Source organism: Eriocheir sinensis, chromosome 63, assembly GCF_024679095.1.
Source record: "Eriocheir sinensis breed Jianghai 21 chromosome 63, ASM2467909v1, whole genome shotgun sequence".
Taxonomy (NCBI): Eukaryota; Metazoa; Arthropoda; class Malacostraca; order Decapoda; family Varunidae; genus Eriocheir; species Eriocheir sinensis.
In genome coordinates, this window is record NC_066571.1 from 246,219 (window position 1) to 252,218 (window position 6,000).

The window sequence follows — 6,000 nt, forward strand, 5'->3', positions numbered from 1 at the left end:
GACTGGTGCCAGACTTGATGATGTTCTTCAGCTTGGAGACATTAGCTTCTTCTCTTTCTACAACAGTGGGAGACAAATCGTGGTGATGCTTCCGAGCAGCAGTCTCCACACCTGCAAGATTACGAATTTCTTGAGACAAACGGGTCAGCTCAGGTGTTATGAGGAACCATCTCGATCTTGCGGCATCATTCAGTGTAATACCGACAAGTCCTCCAGATACTTTCATCCATCTGTTTTCGTGTTCTATCCCATGATCTGGGCCGATGGCACAGAATGGTACTTTGCATCACTTTGGTCTCCTAATTCATAACTGGAACAAGGCATCGCAGCATCTTGAGTTTTTGGACGTCCTTTTGTTTTTAGATGGAGAGTGCTTTTTCCTGATCGCAACGCTTTTTCACACCTTTGCTTAGCAGCATCTCGATGTTGTATGTGACAAGCTTCAAGGTAGCAAATTCTGCGCCAGCACCTTTTGTTGGTCATAAGAGATGATGCGCTAGCTCCACGCAATGTTTCACTGATGATCGGATAGTTGCCATCTCCGTAAGTTGCTCGGGTATGCACAAAGTCCAAGAGTCGCTCAAAAGAACTAGCTGCTGGGGTTTTAACCAATGCTCCTCCTGACTTTTGGCACACAATACATAAACTTGACTCAGGATCTTCCGATTCTACTCTAGGGATTTTGGCTGGTTTTTCATGTCATGTTTATCGGTTCACCAGTTCACCAGTCACACCTTTGATCTGACAAGAGAAAAATGACATCGTATGTAATAATACATAATCATCACAAACAATTACTATCATAAAGCAGACTAAAATTCAGGCAACACATAATTGGTATTAAAACAGTATGATGTGTAAACTGATTTTCGCGTGCGCTCTTACGAGTTAGTTAAATTGAGCGAAACAAGCCATGACTTTGAGCTGACCCACTGACCTCAATTACGAAAGAAAAAAAATGCATCATGTCTCGTGTTGTTCCTAAGATGATATAGAACAAATATATCTATGATGCAAAAAATAAACAGATAATTCCCACGGAACCTTTTCTGGTGACATAACACCCTCTACTAATCTGCTTTTCTGAAAGAAATGGAGACACCGGACAGTTGAATTTTTTTTATAAAAAAAAAGTAAGTTCACTTAAGCTAGATTCCTGGCGCCTAGACAGGTTGGTAAGCTTGCAGCTGATTGGCTGCTCCGCTCTCTCGCAGACACTCTTGTCGGACCACATTTTGCATGCTCGAGTGAGACATGTTTCATTATTATATGCTATAGCCTCACCTCATATACGAGATAGCCAGTTAAGGTTGACACCATCAGATTCAGCAATGACTGTAGAATCAAGGTGTATTGTAAAAACTCGACAAAACAAATAAGAAAATGGTATTACGATGAGTTGAACCATGAAGATGTTAAAAAATGTTTATAACATGTTTTACTTATGCTCGCTATTTTCAATAGTTGTTGATTGACTGCAGGAATATATTATTACATTACGTAGGAAAATCACTCATGAACACGATAGTGTGATCAGAATGCAGTTAAGGCTCCACGTATTGAAAACACAGTTATTTATAGCAACATGTCACTCGCCGCAACCATCACAGCGCGCGTGTTTATGTTAAAAAATAAATAGTGTCGCGCGCGCCGTGATGGTTGCGGCGAGTAACATGTTGCTATAAATAACCCTGTGTTTTCAATATGTGGAATTTTATCTGCATTCTGATCACACTATCGTGTTCACGAGATTTTCTGCTTTTCTGCCAGCGTAGAGGAATAGTGCGCATAAGTAACGTGGAAGGAAATGCTAAGGTGATTCGATGCAAAAAGTAAGCATTTTCATTAGTGAAGCCAGGATTTCAACACAGCAGTAAATCAAGTTAAATCACTCAAAGTTCGCATTTGATCAACATGACCGGTTAGACGCCAGGGGCAGTATTGATAAAGACTCCTAGAAGTGAAATTCAACTTTTAAAGTGAGTTTCCTCCTAACTTTGCTGCTAACTTCTAGAAGTCGCGAGATTACTGCTAGGAGTCGCCAAGGTTTAGAGGTGGTTGCATGTGGAGCGGAAGGAAACTGACCATTTGGCATCTCATCTCGGCGGCCGAAGCTCCACCCCTTCGCCTGCCTAAGCCACGCCCCATGTAGACAAACCGAGTTTACTGCTAGGAGTAGCGACTTTACTGCTAGGAGTCGCCGAAAATGTAAAAGTCCTCGTGGGGTACTTTTACCGACTTAAAAGCTATTTTTTCGGATGTCTCATTCAATATCATGACGGTAATAACAGCTGACTGATGGCCCGCGCGCACTAATTATCGTGTCTGACGTGTTGTGCCAATAAAAATACGGACAAACAGCTGTACCAGGGGAGAGGCGCCTCTCCAAAACAAGCAATATAGCATTGAAGGCGATTATAGTAGGCTATCTATTAAGTAATGCACACTTTCCGTCATTATTTCCTACATAGCTCATTCACATAGGCATACTAAATATAATCACATAAAAAATATCTTCTACAGTAACTTCATACAGGTAGGAATCATTGTATTAAGGAATAAGTTTCGTATCTGTGGCTTGGAGGGACGGGTGCGTCGTCTGCCGCGCTCACCGTCACCCGCTTTTCCGCGAGCGTACACACCCGTCCCTCCAAGCCAACGATTCCTACCTGTATGAAGTTACTGTAGAAGATATTTTTGATGTGATTATGTATTGAATGACGTAGAAATACTGCATTATATTATAGGTAGCCTACTATATCATCCCTTATTGCTTGTTTTGAAAACCGCCGTTATTATCCCTTGAAAACTGGCATGATTATTATTGTACTTTGTTTCTTAGGTGATGTCATTGATTGTTAAAATAGTGCCGCCATTCAATTAAATTACGAATATTTTTTAATCAGGAAACTATAGTCCGTTCAGTTGAAGCTTGCACCTGGAGCCTAGCAAAGGTTTGTAAGCTGCTCTGTGATTGGCTGCCGCTCCTCTTACTCACTTATCATTGACACACTCTTTGATGCGACACACCTCTGTATTATTTGCTTTAACTCGTCCCATATGCAAGATCAGTCGTTTTGGTTGGTACCATTACACTCAGCAATGATTGTAGATCTCACATATGTTTGTCAATTCTCTGTAAACCAAAAATTAAAGAAATTACCGAGTGGTGAAGTGAAAGATGGAGTCATAAATGTTCATGGACCTGCTAAACTACAGTTCATGAAAATGGTAACATCTGATGGGGAAAGTTATCCTGAACACGATGGTGTTGTCATATTTTAGATAAAGTGGAAACGAAGGGAGTTCGGCAGCTTTTTATAACAAGATGTAGCTGTGTCTCGGCAGCGGGGCGCTCGGCGTAACGGCCGCGGCGTCGGGGTCACTGGTGAGGCAGCGGCAGGGAGACTGGTTCAGCGCATAAATCTTGTCATTAAATGGTGTATATCTCCCTTATTTTCCATTTTAACACAACTCTGATAGTGTCATCGTCTTCAGAAAACATTTTTCTATCACATGACATGGTTTATATTAACATAAGCTTTTTAATTCCATGACATAACTAACACAGAATGAAGAGTGGTATAAACATTTACAACCCAGTATTTCACTTTTACTCGCATTATCTCGTATGTTTTTAGTCAAATGCAAATGCCTTTCATAATGAACCTAATCTACTATCATTCTACTGTTCAGTGGTGAAAGTAACAAATAAGTACTATGCGAAATAAATCAACTACTGAGTATACAAGTAAAACTTTTAGTGTGGCAAGTCCAGCGTTCTTGGCTAGGCGAGAGGCAGCCTGCCTCATGCCGCTATCCAATCAGCGACCAGCATCTTCCTGGTGGGGCCTGATGGTCGGCCCAAGGCTTCTTCCAGGTGGGGCCTGATGGTCGGCCCAGCCCGTTCTGGCGCAGGCGAATGTTTATAGTGGCGCCATCTTGCATTGTGAAATAAAAGATAAAGATAACAGAATTATTCAATAAAATTAGTATAGATTTGGAAAAGCCTATTCACAGAATATTTTTGCATGTAATGTTTATATAAAAGGTGTGTGATAAAAGAGCGTATAGAAAAAAAAGAAAAGAAAAAAAGAGGCGATGAAAATGACAATATATGTAGCGAGGAAGGAGTATTTCTGGAAGAGGAATATAAAACCGGTCACTTTATAGAAAATGCTGTGCGTTTAGGTCTATATTTCCTCCTGCCTATGACTTGACCTCTTTCAAGAAGAATGTATCAAGACACCTCTCCACCCGAAATTGACCTCTCTTTTGGCTACTCTTTACTCTTTTCTTTTATGGGAGTGGCGATAGCGGTCTTTTTTTTCTGTGCTCTTTTTGTTGCCCTTGAGGCGAGTCCTTCGATGTAAAAAAATACATGTTAATATTAAAAAAATGAAATAAAATAAATAAACGCAGTGAAATCTAGGATGTGATAACATATCTCTTTTTTTGACGTCGGTGTTTTGTCTTATTGAGATTACTTATATTTTTTTGCATCATTTCAACATATACAGGTGACATAAAATTAACTGGCTTTTCAGGTCGAGTACTACAACACCGCAACGTGATCAAGATGTCGACTGTTTACCTTTCACGAGATTCGTCCTCGACGTGGTTTCTACTACGGGTCGTCAATACCAAGAGCAATTGGAAGCGTTACAAGATGAAGTAAAATTATGCATCGAACTGCTGGTGGAGAGAACTGCAAACATCTTGGTGAAGCTACACTCTAATTCTACTCTCTTGTCTGACTGGTGTCCGTGTGTGGATTAGTACCCAAAGATGAAGGAAAAATCTTGGGCACCAAATTCCAGTTTGAAACTAATAGTATTGAAACGGTAAAGGAAAAGTAGAAAAGTATTAGGAGTTAATTTGTGACTACGATTATTAATAGAAACTTTTAAAGATGCTAAAGCCTATACCCTGATTGTCATGCAAATTAACCCAGTAGCAGCGGGGATCATGTTTCTTAATGGTCCCTCTATGCGAGAAAAATGAGAAAAAATCACCCCTCACACAAACCATTGGGTAATATATATCAAAGCATTTGTGATCAATTTATGTATCATCTAATTTTGGGGGGGCTAAAATCATGGCACAAATTTGGCCCGTCGCTGCTACACGGTAAAGCCACAAATTTGGCCCGTCGCTGCTACACTGATTTAATTTTGCTCCTATTTTACCTTATTTTTGGAGTTTTCTATAAATTTATAAATGTTATGTACATGCCATATAAACATACAGGTTAGTGAACAATATATAAAACAATAAACATTCAGCAAAATTTGATTATATCATCCCATTAGTACATTATCAGTACTTCAGTTGAAAATACCTAATATTGTATCAGAAATAAACAGCTTCATAATTTCGTTAAAATATATAGTAATACAATATTATATCATTATTATTATTATTGTTATTATTATTATTATTATTATTATTATTATTATTATTATTATTATTATTATTATTATTATTATTATTATTATTATTATTATTATTATTATTATTATTATTATTATTATCATTATCATTATTATTATTATTATCATTATTATTATTACTATTATTATTTTCAGGAGCAGTAGTAGTAGTAGTAAAAGTAGTAGTAGTAGAAGTAGTAGAGATAGTAGTAGTAGTAATAGTAGTAGTAGTAGTAGTAGTAGTAGTAGTAGTAGTAGTAGTAGTACACAAAAGATCACAAAGGAAGAACAAACAACAGCAGACCTGCTGGTCCTTACGAGGCTGTTTGTGACAAGCTACACTAACTATCTAATCACAGGTGGAAGATGAAGGACAGCAAAGGCGAAGGTTCCTCCCCACCCCCCATCCCTCCAGCCAAAGCTGGCAGGAAAGGAAAAAGAACCATGCAGCATGGAAAAACTGCATGGAAATTATGTAGGGAAGATAAAAGAACTACCATTACTGCTACCACTAACCGGGCGATAAAAGCGGACAAGGACACCAGTATTCGAAAGAACTTAACGTTAT

The 6,000-nt window shown here is 38.8% G+C and overlaps 1 long non-coding RNA gene across 1 annotated transcript in view; it reads left to right on the forward strand.

Annotated features, from left to right (window-relative positions):
• LOC126986800 (uncharacterized) overlaps positions 1–5,281 on the forward strand; it is a 33,787-nt gene extending 28,506 nt beyond the window's left edge. The window contains exon 2 of the long non-coding RNA XR_007739974.1: positions 4,548–5,281. This is a non-coding gene — a long non-coding RNA (uncharacterized LOC126986800). The remainder of the gene's footprint in view (positions 1–4,547) is intronic.
• Positions 5,282–6,000: the final 719 nt, after the last annotated feature.